The sequence below is a fragment of the Tupaia chinensis genome, unplaced genomic scaffold (assembly GCF_000334495.1).
Source record: "Tupaia chinensis unplaced genomic scaffold, TupChi_1.0 Scaffold000597_1, whole genome shotgun sequence".
In the NCBI taxonomy this organism is placed as follows: domain Eukaryota; kingdom Metazoa; phylum Chordata; class Mammalia; order Scandentia; family Tupaiidae; genus Tupaia; species Tupaia belangeri.
The window spans coordinates 7160830-7174316 of record NW_006160114.1 but is presented as its reverse complement, the minus strand read 5'-3'; the positions used below and the strand labels follow the sequence as shown (position 1 = coordinate 7174316).

General features: G+C 37.2%; 1 protein-coding gene and 2 pseudogenes across 3 annotated transcripts in view; 2 read left to right on the top strand and 1 right to left on the bottom strand.

Annotated features, from left to right (window-relative positions):
* The window catches only part of NBEA (neurobeachin), a 615556-nt gene that overhangs the window by 356332 nt on the left and 245737 nt on the right, over positions 1–13487 (bottom strand). The gene's annotated exons all lie outside the window — the stretch shown is intronic.
* LOC106735967 (ubiquitin-conjugating enzyme E2 E1 pseudogene) lies at positions 3074–10471 on the top strand (annotated as a pseudogene).
* The window catches only part of LOC106735966 (ubiquitin-conjugating enzyme E2 E1 pseudogene), a 5127-nt pseudogene continuing 1934 nt past the window's right edge, over positions 10295–13487 (top strand).

The following is a 13487-nucleotide window of genomic DNA, read 5'->3' as shown; positions in this document are numbered from 1 at the left end:
TTTTCTTTCAATAATTATTTATTTAATTATATTTATTCATCCATTTATTTTAATTTGACCAGAGAGAGACACAGAGCATGTGAGAGAGAGAAAGAGAGATGGAGAGAGGAAGAGAGAGATGCAAAGCTAGAAAAAAGAGCCACCAGGTCCAGGACTCGAACCGTGGTCAGTCATGTGAGAGTATCTAGCACCTTAACCACCATGCCACCCACTAGTCCCAGGGGCATTTTTTTTTTAATGTTTGCAAGAGAGAATGTGTTCTTGCCAGAAAGAGAGAGAAAGGGGAAAAGTATACGCCATCGGGGGACAATCCGGCCACAATCTCTTCTTCTCTATTTCTTCCTCCTTTTTAGGATTTTGGGCATGTGTACACACACACACACACATACCCTTGGCATGTTTTCCAGCTGTTAGGTCCAGGATTCAAACCATATAGTTGGCCATATAGGATCTATCTGCCTTAACCACCATGCCATTAGCTGACCCAGGACAAAATGTTCTAATTATGTAATTTACTTAAAGTGTTTTTTTTGTTTTGTTTTGTTTGTTTGTTTGTTTTTACTGATTCTTTTTTTCCTTTTCCAGGGTCTCACTTTGTTGCTCAGGCCAGCCTCAAGCTTGAGATCTCCCTGCCTCAGTCTCCCCGATTCGCTGGGATTCCAGGATGCCACCATGCCCGGACTTTAGGTTGGACCAGTAACCAAACCCAAGGCCTTCTGTGTGGTCCCAGCTTGTAGAGAGTAGCAGCTTAGCACTTCATATCACCACACTTAGAGCTCTAATTATTTTGAAGACATACAATAAACTATATAGTTAAAAAGCCTCTCACTACATGTCCTACGCACCTTATTTCCACACTTAACAGTTTCCACTGCTTAGTTTCTTAAGTGTTTTCAGAGACTTTTAAAGTATACCAAAAAAATCTAACACTGGGACCAGCAGGTGGCATAATGGTTAAGGCACTGGACTCTCACATGGCTAACTACAATTCAAGTCCTGGGCCTTGTGGCTTGAAAATCATGCCAGGGAGTATGCCCAAAATTCTGAAAGAATGGAGGAGAAGAGATTGCAGTGTGACCATTCCCCCAGGGGGTGATTTCTCACTTTCCCTCCATCTCTCTGGTGAGCACACAGGCCCTATGACAAAAAAAAAAAAAAAACCATCTCTCTGGGGAGCGCACAAGCCCTTTTAAAAAAAAAAAAAAAAAAAAAAAAAAGTTTAAAAAAATCCCCAAAAAACCACTAATATTCACATATTACAGTCTGTTCTGTACTTAGCTTTTCTCGCTTAGTGATATATCTTGTAGATCTTATCAGAGCTATAAGTAGAGAGTTTATTTTTTAAATAATATGTGACAGATATTTATAAAGATAACTGCAACAATATTTTCCATTCCACACACTCTTTTGCAGTGTGACTTTATCATTGCCCCATCAAAAAGTGATCTCTTGCTCCACTCCTCCTAAATCTAGCCTTGCCCTGTGATTTCTTATGATCTACACAATATGGCACAAGTGATACTATGTGACGCTTGGGATAAGGGCCAAAGAGGCCTTGCAGTTTCTCCTTTTTTTTTTTTTTTTTTTTTTTTTTTAATTGCATTCATTCTTTGCTTTTTCTTTTTCAGAGAGAGAATCTTCAACAGGGTCTTCATGCCACAATCTACCTCTAGTCTCACCCATCTGGATTATGGGCATGCACATGCTCCCGGTGTATTCAGGGAAGTCCCATGAGGTAAACCTATGGCCTTTCCCATATGGGTCCACCTGTGTTCCTGAGGTGCCACCACTTTGCCTTGACTTGCAACTTCTGACGTTCTTTCTTACAACTCTCTCTTCTGGAGTCTGCAGCTACACTGAGAAAAGCTCTTGTCAGACATAGAAGGGAACTATTCAAACTCCCGATCCTAGATGAGCTTTTAAATGCAGCCTTCCAGGTAACTGCAGACCCAGGCAACTCATGGAGTCAAAGAACTGCTTAGCTGAATGCATTTACTGAGGATCATGTGAGAGAGAAAATGACTGTTGGCTCAAATCACATGATGACAATAATGAAGGTGATACTGACTATAACAACTGTCATGAAACCATTTATTGTAGGTTAGATAGTAATCCTGATAATTTACACATAATTAATTATCCTAAGAATCCTCAGAAGTACATCATTTGATTTTTAAAATTAAGAGAGTACATAGAAAATAAGTACCTTTTCCCAGATTAAAAAATTATAAAAATAAAACTTTAAAGACAGGGTATCACTCATAATCATTCATTGTCCAGTTTTTCTTTCCCAGGGTTTTAAACAAGAGTAGTATTTCAAGCCAAGAGTACCACTTGTCTAAAATGGAATTACATCAAGCTAAAAAGTTTCTCATAGCAAAAGAAACTACAACTAAAGTGAAAAGACAATCTGAAATGGGAAAAAATGTTTGCAAATTATCCATTAGATAAGGAATTGATACCTAGAATATATAGGGAATTCAAGTGACTCACCCATAAAAGCAGAAATACTGTAATTAAAAATGGACAAATGAACAGACAACTCTCCGAGGAAGATTTACGAATGGCTAAGAGCTATATGAAAAAATGTTCAGTGTCTAGCCACAGGGGAAATGCAAATTAAAACTACAATGTGCTATAATTTAACCTCAGTTACAATGACTAGGATCAAAAAGATAAAGAACACTAAGTACGGGTGAGACTGTGGTGAAAAGGAAACTCTCTTAGTCCAACCTCTCTGGAAAACAATATGGAGATTTCTCAAAAAACTTCCAAATTAGAATGTCCATATGACCAAGCAATCTCATTCCTTAGTATCCACTCAAAGGATTAAAAAAACACTCAATTGGAAAGAAATCTGCATGTCCATGTTTAATGCAGCATTATTTATAATTGATAAAACATGGAACCAACCTAAGTGTGCAAAAACTGATGATGATATTGAAAAACTGACACACATATACTATAGAATAATAATGCACAGTTATTAGACATAATGAGATCCTATTGTTAGACTCAAAATGGATGAATATAGAAGATTTAATGTTGGGTGAAGTGAGTCAGACCTTAAAAGATGCACACTGTATATTGGACCGGGTGTCTGCATTTTATGGTAGATATTGAAAGAGCTGAAGATGTGATAGTGGAGACGATCAGTGTGGATGCCAATAACAGCAAGGGGTAAAGTAGTTGGTAGAGAGTGAGTGGTGGATGGTGGATGTAAGATTAAAAAATAGAGTATAAATGACAAATTTTGTTTACTAGAGAAAAACAAACCAAAGTCTTTTCTTTTTTTTCGGTAGTATATGTTTAATTTATCTGTCATTAAAAGAGCACTTTGCCTAAAAAAAAAGTCTAATTAGTATGGATAATGCCTACAATATTTGAGTAAATTATAGTTTTTCATTAATTTGTAAGCCACTGTTACAAATATCACTTTTATTTTTGGTACATGTCAAATTGCAATTGAAATTTATTTTGTCAATATTTTTTAAATGAACTAAAAGTTTTTGTTTATTAAAAAATACTATCTCTAGGTTATTATTCATTATTTTCACTACTCATTAATAAATATATCATTTGTTCTTGATTAAGATGTCATAAATTTCAATTAGAGTGAAATATGTTTAACTTTGTTTTGTTTTTTGTATTTACTAAATACAAACTCATAATAATTCCTACTACATCCTTCACTACATTCTATCTATTATGGCAAATTTGTTTTCTCCACTGATAAACACATATAAGCCAAAGAACCTGGCAGTTCTAAATTACTGTTTACATACCATTGTTTTTAAGGTTTTGACCATAGGGCACATCCACTCAGAGAGGCAGACAGAGATAGTGATAGGGAAAGTGAGAAATTACCCCCTGGGAGGATAACCACACTATAATCCCTTCTCCTTCATTCTTCTCTTCAGATTGGGCACATATGCACACGTGCCTGGTGTGAATTTCAGGCTGCTGGATCTGGTACTTGAAACATGGTAGGCCATGTGGAAGTTCACTGCTTTAATCACTATACCACCTGCTGGTTCACACATGTAATTTTAAAAAAGCTACTTCTCTGGTGTCTGACTATACTATTTCTCATATTTTAAGGTTAAATTATATAACAAAAATCTTAGTATCATTCCACTAAATTATCGCAATATCTACATGTCATCTTCTACAAAAACTCACAGGAGAACGGTTCCTTTATTTCAGAGTAGTAATGCAAGTTCTTAGCACCACTGAATTCAAGATACTTCTGAGTAGAAATCTTCCCCAAATCAGTGTCTGTTCTGAGATTTAACTACTCCTTGATGAGAGTTGGCCTAAATAATTACTTTGTCATGTTAGATTAGTGGGAATACTTCTGGCAGTATGACAGAAGAACCACCAAAATCCTGTATAGGAGCAGGATAGGGGGAGATTTTTTTTTAGAAACATGTAGCAATAATGTCTATAATCACTCGTGAAGGACATAGGCAAATTTCATATGAAATGTTTGGTTTACAGTCCAAAAGCTATCCACAAAACAAATTCTTAAAAGAAAACAGAAATTACAGGAATCTATAGATCCAAACACCTTTAATAATGTTGGAGGACATGTAATCTGATCATCTTAATCTCAATCACTAAGGGTAACCGAAAAATAAAAGAAGTTAAAGAATAACTATAGTGGCCAGTGGATGGTGTGGTGGTTAAGGCACTGGATTTCTTGTGGACCACTCTGTGATTCTAGGCCTACATCAGGTGGCTTGAAAAACACTGGGTGCACCTGCTTATGTTTCAAAAAATCCCAAGAGAAGAATGAAGGAGAAAGAATTGAAGCCCAGCCATTCTCACTTTCCCTTTCTCTCTCTCTCTCTCTCAGGTGAGTACACTTGCCCTATGACAGAAATATAAACAAACGAATAAAAAGAACAACTATAGTGTACATGTGAATATTAACTTTTGATGAAAGTATTGGTCAACATTTTACAGATAGGCTTCAAGAAAAACAAGAAATGTGAAATATTAGAATATTCAGTTGAATGGCTTTGTTTAGTGTATGCTGAAGGCTGAAGAAAGCTAGGAAGAAATCTAACATGTGCAAATTAGTGTAGATTACAAAACTTGAATAGATTAACAAGAGACAGCAAGAAAGGAAAGGCTCAGGGTCTTGCTGGTTAATAATATCATTCCCAGGTGCAAAGCAGTACATCAACAAAGCAAAAAGGCATGAGGGCAGGGGTTGGGGACTATGTAACAAAAGACTATTGCTTCAGACACACCAGAGAAACTACCAATTATCTGAAAGTCAGTTTTCCTATCTTGGCACTTAAGTGTCATGTATCAACCAATCTATGTTGTTTTATTTATATGAAGAAGAGGCATCTTTCTATCTGAGTTCTGCTGTCAGTCTCTGTAACCTCATTATTCTTATGGAAAAACATTTACCAGGGAAGCTCATTTTCCCTTGATCTTTTAAACTCGAATGATCTCCAGTTTGTCTCCATTTTGGGAAATTACTGACCAAAAGCAGCTTCACTTATTAAATCTTTAAGCCTCAAGGGTGTGTTCTCAGATCACAACCTCCTATCCTTGGTGCTCTCTCTCTTCCTCACTACCCCCTCCAAATCGGATTTATTCCAACCTCCAGTGTTTTAATCCCTCTGATGTTCTCCTAGTCCTTCATCTTCTGTCCACATTCACTTCCTTTCCCATCAAGCTTGGATCCCAGGATCCCACTCTTTCACCACATACTCGCCAGAATCTTTACTCAACTCCGGAACTACCTACTGCACTGGCTCTGAAAATATGTACCCTGGGAGTGAAATACAGGTCTCCTTCCTCAATTCTGCACTGAACTACTAATGAAACTCTCAAAACCAATTTTCACTGATGATGACATTTTGTTTCTTTATCTCAATTTGTTGTTACTTAGGTTTGGAGAGGCATCTTGATTGGTTTTACTACCCTAACCTCATTTACTTAAAATAAATAAACAAACAAACAAACTATATGTGTATATAATAAGCACACGTACCACTCTCCTGCAATTTGTGTTTATCAATCTTTTGCTTTTTAAATAAATTCTTTATTTCACATATGCATATATACCAAAACACGGTTGTTCAGATTTTTTTGGAGTTTTATGAATAAAGCCATGGTTTTCTGTAGACATTTCTTTTCAGATTAAGAAAATTATCTTCTATTCCTAGTTAGCTAAGATGACTTAAAAAAAAAAACACAAACGTTAATGAATTTTGCTAGATACATTTGCACCTACTGAGATGGTGATAAAGATTTTCATTTTTAATATGATACACAACAGTTTTTGAAATTTTTAAAATGATTTATTTATCATACTCTCAGGATAACTTCTTCTCATCTCTCTCCTCCAGTCCTCATCCCAGCCTGGTCAATAAAAAACAATAATAATAAAAAACCCAAAACAAAAAACAGATGTATTTGTATACAAAGCTGGGTTGGGTTCTACAGAATTAAAATTTTTTTTTTTTAGAGAGAGATTTTTGCTATAGGGCATGTGTGTTCACCAGAAAGACAGATAAAGGGACAAATCATCCTCCATGGGGTATGGCCACACCACAATCCCTTCTCCTCCATTCTCTTCTTGGGATTTTGTTTTGGGTGTGCACGTGCCCCACCTGAGTTTAAGCCACGGGGTCTAGTACTCAAACCGCAAGTCCAGTGAAATAACCATTATGTCATGTGCTGGTCCCTCTACTAATATTTTAATTAGGACTTACAGTATCTAGATTTATTCATGAAAGAGATTGGTCTGAGACCTTTCTCCCACACATCTTGTTTTTGGAGTAAAGATTACACAGACCTCAACGAATGAGATGGATCTCTCCTACTTCTGCCCCCTAGGAGTCTGAGTAAGGCTGGAAAGGTGTTTTACTTGAACTTTTGGTAGAATACAGTGATATGTCTCATAATAACTTTTTGGTCAATAATGAACTATATAGACATCAGTCGTCCCGTAAGGATTATCTAAACAATTTTTTAAAAAGAATTATTTATTTAATTTTATTTGTTTATTCATTCATTTCAATTTGACTAGAGAGAGACAGAGAGGTAGAAAGTGAGAAAGCCAGTCATCAGGTCTAGGACTCCAACCGTGGTCAGCCATGTGGGAGTGCCCAGCGCCTCAACCACCACCCTACCTACTGAACCCAATCTTAACCATTTTTAAATGTACAGTTCATTGGTACTAAGTACAATTCACACCGCTGAGGGTGCCATCACCACCAGTCACTTTTGTCTTGCAAAAACTAAACTCCTTACCTTTAAAAAATAAATAACTTCTATGACCTCTCCCCGACCCTCTAGCCCCTGAGAATCACCATTCTGCTTTCTGTCTTTATGAGATGTACTACTCCACGTACTTCTATAATTGGAATCACACAGTATTTTCTCTTTCATGACTAGCTCATTTCACTTGGCACATTGTCCTCAAGGTTCATCCATATTGTGGTTCATGTCACAATTCCATTACTATATTCTTTCCTTTTTAAAGTATTATTTTATTTAACTTTATTTATTTATTTTAATTTGACCAGAGAGGGACAGAGAGAGAGAGAGAGAGAGAGCAAGCAAACCACCAGGTCTGGGACTCGAACCATGGTCGACCATGTGGGAATCCAGTGCCCTTAACCAGCATGCCACCGACCAGCCCTGCAATTTCATTACTTTCTAAGGCTGAATAATATTTTATTGTATGTCTACACCACACTTTGTTTATCCGTTCATCTGTCAATGGACCCTTGGATTACTTCAACCTTATGACTACTGCAAATAAAGCAGCTATGAATAAAGGTGTTCAAATATTTCTTTCTCTGCTTTTGATTCTTCTAGGTATATAAGCATAGGTAGAACTGTTAGATTATATGGTAACTCTATGTTTAATTTTTTGAGGACCTGCTATAATGTTTCTAAATTTCAAATTTACAATCCTATCAAGTGTGTATGTACAAGAGTTTTAGTTTTTCCATGTACTTAAGTTGTTATTATTATTATTAATATTATTATTTTTGCCATAGGGTACATACACTTGCCAGAGGCCAGAGAGAAACAGAGAGGGAAAGTGGGAAATTACCCCCAAGCAGATATGGCATTGCTACAATCCTTTCTTCTACATTCTCCTCTCAGGTTTTGAGTATCCATGCACGCACGCATGTGCACCAGAATGATTTTCAATCCACTGAGTCTGGGACTCAAACTCTGGGTGGCCCTGTGGAATTCCAGTGTGTTAACCACCATGCCACGTGCTATCCCTATTTTGTTTGTTTGTTTGTTTGTTTGTTTTTTAATGGCATCCATCTTAATGGTTATCTGGAGATTTAACTCATTGTGCTTTTACTTTGCACTTCCGTAATAATTAATAACATTGAGCAGCCTTTATTACCCCCATTAAATTTCATTTTTGATGCCATTTTCTTATTTTCAGATGGTTCACTGCTAATGTATATAAATAAGACTCATTTTTATATAGTGATCTTATACAATAAGCTCAGCAAACTTGCTCTAATAGGTATGTATTTTTGTATCTTCTTTAAGGTTTGTCATGTAAAAGATTCCATCTTCTGCAAAGAGTTTTATGTCTTTTTTTCTTTTTTAAAAAATAATCATTTAATTTTATTATTATTGTAATTTTTCCATAGGATGTGTACACTCACCAGACACACACACACACACACAGAGCAAGAGAGCGAGAGAGCAAGAGAGAGAAAGTGAGAAAGCAAGCTGCTAGGTCAGGGATTCTAACCGCGGCTGGTCATTGTAAGAGTTCACAGCCTTAACCACCACGCCACCTGCTGATCTCTATGTCTTCATTTTCGACTTGAATATTTCTAATTTATTTTTCTTCTTCTTTTTTTTTGGAGAGATTTTCACTGTAGGGCGCGTGTGCTCACCAGACAGACAGAGAGAGACATAGAGACAGAAAGCGAGAAATCACCCCCCAGGGGGGATGGTCACGCCGCAATCCCTTCTCCTCTATTCTCCTCTTGGGATCTTGGGCACACACGCACACGCGCCCGGCGTGAGTTTTAAGTCACTGGGTCCGGGATGCAAACCGCGGTCAACTACGTGGGAGTCCAGCGACATAGGCATTACGCTAACTGCTAGTTCCCCTAATTTATTTTTCTTAACTAGTTTCTCTATCTATAAACTCCCATGTAATGTTGTACAGCATTAGTAAAATGGGCATTGTTTTCTCCTAAACTTTAATCAGTCTTTCCAAAATAATCTTGATGTTAGTTGTATGTTTTTTTGTTTGTTTGTTTGTTTTGTTTTCTCTTTTCTTTGTTTGCTATTAGGGTGCATGTACTCACTGGAGAGACAGACAGAGACAGAGTGAAAAATCACCCCCTCCCAGGGGAGATGGTCACACCATAAGCTCTTCTCCTCCATTCTTATGAGATTTTGGGCATGCATGGATGCACACGGACCTGGCATGGTTCAAGCTGCTGGGTTCAGGACTGAACTGCAGCCATCTATGTGGAAGTCCCAGGCCTTAACCACCATGTCACATACTAGCCCCTGTTGTGGAGTTGTTTGGTTTCATAAATATTCTTTGTCAGAAAGAGAAAGTGTCATGGGGAAGGCTCCAATGGTGGCTGCAGTGAGGGCAGCAGGGGCGGCCATCCCTGAGCATCTGCCTTGGAGCCTGGGCCCCCTGTGCCCGGCTACAGTGGGCAGGACTCAGAAGTAACTGGCAGACATCACTTTAGACTCTCCACCTAACTGCAGTGCTGGTCCCAATGGAGAAAACATCTATGAATGGGGATCCACCATTCTAGGGTCTCCAGGATCCCTGTATGAAGGTGGTGTGTTCTTCCTCAATATCACTTTTACACCAGAGTATCCCTTCAAGCCTCCAAAGGTCACATTTTGGACAAGAATCTATCACTGTAATGTTAACAGTCAAGTAGTAATTTGCTTGGACATATTGAAAGATAACTGGAGTCTAGCACTAACCATTTCTGAGGTCCTCCTTTCTATCTGCTCACTTCTTACAGACTGTAATCCTGCTGACCCTTTGGAGGGAAGCATTGCCACTCAGTATATGACCAACAGAGTGGAACATGACCCAATGGTCAGACAGTGGACCAAGAGATAGGCTACATAAGTTGGTTTTGACAGTTCTTACATTATTTGTCTGTCACGGAAGAGAGCTTATGATTTTGAAGGGGTGGGGGAGGGTGGCAGTTGGAAAAAGAGTAGAGTATTTCTATAACAGATATTATCTGGCCTTATTTCCTAAGATTTTGTTATAACTTAAGGTATCCTGCTACCATAGATGGAATTGGTAATAGCAACTTTAAAAACTGTCATTAGTTCTGCAATATTGGTTGAAATGTAATACAGAAAAGAATGTACATTTAGACATTGGGTTCAATTGCTATGTCTGTATATTTAAACAGCTTAATTTTGTATAGGTTACACACATGGTCACTTATGTAAAAATCCCTCTAAGACTACATGACCTTTTTAAAAAAATAAATTGGAATTTGTTTTACCTTCTTGCAAGGACACATTGATATTTAACAGAGTTTTTAGAGACTGTGATCTCATATATATAAAATGGACACGTGACCATAAGACCATACAGGAAATGAGTAGTTAATGAATTCTATTTTATATGCCAATCTACTTTATTGTAAAAAGATTAAAGGTTTGAATCAGAACTTGTGAAAACCTGTAGTGAGATACCTTATGCCGTTAACTCTAAGGCATGGAGTAGAAGTCGCTCAGTGGATTGGTTATCTGTTGTGGACTACTTAAGTCTGCATTTGTTACTCTGCTAATAAACATTATAAAAAGAGAGTTTCCTTCTAATCCTAGTATGTTAAATGTTGTTATTATTAAATAGTGTTGAAATTTTGTCAAATGTTTTTCTGTATCCATTAAAATGATCCTGTAAATTTCCCTCCATCATTCTATTATTAGTGCACTGATTGATTTTCATGTGTGAATTCAACTGTACGTTTAATAAATTCCATGCATACATGGAGTATATCCTATTGACATGTTGCTGGAGTAGGTCTACCAATATTCTGGACGGGACTTTTGCAGCTAGAGTCATAAAATCTCTCATTTTACAAACTTATGTTCATGAGATTGTAGAAACTTGTTTGTAGTTTTCTTTTCAGATGTCTTTACCTGGGTTTGGCATCAGGGTAATATTGTCCTCATAGAATGAGTTAGTGTTTCATTTTCATCTATGATTTGGAAGAATTTCACAAAGATTAAAGTTAATCAAAGTTAATCCACTTCAAGTGTTTTTTTTTTTTTTAAGAATTATTTTATTTAACTTTCTTTCTCTCTCCTTCCTTCCTTCCTTCTTTTCCTTTCCCTTCCTTCCTTCCTTCCTTCCTTCCTTCCTTCTCCTTTCCTTTCCTTTCCTTTCCTTTCCTTTCCTTTCCTTTCCTTTCCTTTCCTTTCCTTTCCTTTCCCTTTCCTTCCTCCCTCCCTCCCTTCCTTCCTTCTTTCCTTCCTTCCACCAGAGAGGGATACAGTGAGAGAGAGAGAGAGAGGGAAAGTGAGAAAGCAAGCCACCAGGTCTGGCATTTGAACTGCGGTCAGCCATGTGGAAGTCCAGTGCCCTTCCCTACCATGCCAGCTGCCAGCCCCTCAAATGTTTGACAGAATGCACCAGGGAAATGGGTTTTTCTTTGTCAGAGATTTTTTTTTTTAATATAATTACTAATTCAAACTTCTCACTGTTACAGCAATATTGAAATGTTCTATTCTTATTTAGAAGTTTTGGTGTTGTAATTCTAGCAATTCTAGTTCACTTAGGTTACTTCATTTCTTGGGATACAGTAGTTTATAGTGATCTCTTATAATCCTTTCTTTTTCTTTTTTTTTTTTTTTTTCTGTAAGGTCAATAAGAACGCTCCTGCTTTCATTCCTATTTTAGCCACCTGAGTCTTCTCTAGTCATTCTAGCTAAAGTTTTATCAACTTTGGCTGATCTTCTTAAAGAATCAAATTTAAGTTCTGCTGATCTTTTTTCAGTTCTCTACTTGGTTTACTTACACTCGCATCTTTATTATTTTCTTCAGTGAATCTGCTTTGTAATTAATTTCCTCTTCTCTTTTTAGTTTGCCCATGTGAAAGATTAGGTTAATGATTTGAAATTTTAGTTTTTTTTTTTTTTTACCGTAGGCATTTACTGCTATAAATTTCCTTCTGAGCTCTACGGATACTGCACCACATAAGTGTTTTTCCCCCCATTATCTCAAAAGTATTTTTAAATTTATATTGTGATTTCTTCTTTAGAGCATTGCTTATTTACAAGTATGTCATGTAATTTCAACATATTTGTGAGTCTTCCCCATTTCTGACCATTACTGATTTCTAATTTTAAACTACTGTGGTTAGAGACGATATAATGTATGACTTAATCTTTTAAAATTTATTGAGGCTTGTATTGTGGGCTAATATGGCCTATTCTGGAAAATGTTCCATGTACTTAAGAAGAATGTGTGCTTGCTATTTTTAGACAAAGTGTTCTACAGATATCTGTGAGGTCTAAGTGGTATATACTATTGTTCTAGTCTTCTACTTACTTTCTTTATGCTTTTCTGTCCAAGTATTTTATTACTGAAAGCAGAATACTAATGTCTCCAACTACTATATTTGAATTGTCTATCTCTCAGTTCTGTGTGTTTTTTGTTTGTTTGTTTGTTTGTTTGTTTGTTTTAGGTTTTTGCCAGAGGGCATGTGTGCTCACTGAGAGAGACAGAGCAACAGTGACTGGGAAAGTGAGAAATCACCTCCCAGGGAGGAATGGCTTCTTCTCAACTCCTCCTCATCCATTCCCTTCTTGGGATTTTGGGCATAGATTCACACATACCTGGCATGACTTTCAAGCTTCCAGGTCTGGGTCTTGAACCATAGTTGGCCATGTGGGAGTCCAACACCTTAATCAGCCTATCTCCTGCTGGCCCCCAGTTCTGCACATTTTTGTTTAGTATACTTTGGGGCTCCTTCTGAAGTGTATATATATTTAAAATTGTGAAATCCTATTGACTGGTCATTATTAAGTAATATTCTTCTTTGTCACTTTAAGAATTTTTATGTTAAAGTCCATTTGGTCAGATATTAGCAGCATAGGCATTCCAGTTTCCGTTGAGTTGTCTATTTGCATCTTTGAATCAAACATATATTTCCTGTAAAGCTTATAATTGAGTATCTGTGTTTTGTTGTTTGTTTGTTTTGCTTTTTTGTTTTTTCGCATGCACTCACTGGAGAGACAGAGAGAGGGAGAAAGTGAGACATCAGCCCACAAGGAGGACCCTGTGGCTTAAACTCATGCTGGGTGCACGTGCATGCATATCCAAGATCCCGAGAGGAGAATGGAGGAGAAGGGACTGTGGTATGGCCATCCACCCGGGGGGTGATTTCTCACTTTTTGTCTCTCTGTCTCTCTCTGTCTTTCTGGCAAGTGCACGTGCCCTGTAAGAAAAAATACTTTCAAAAAAGAAA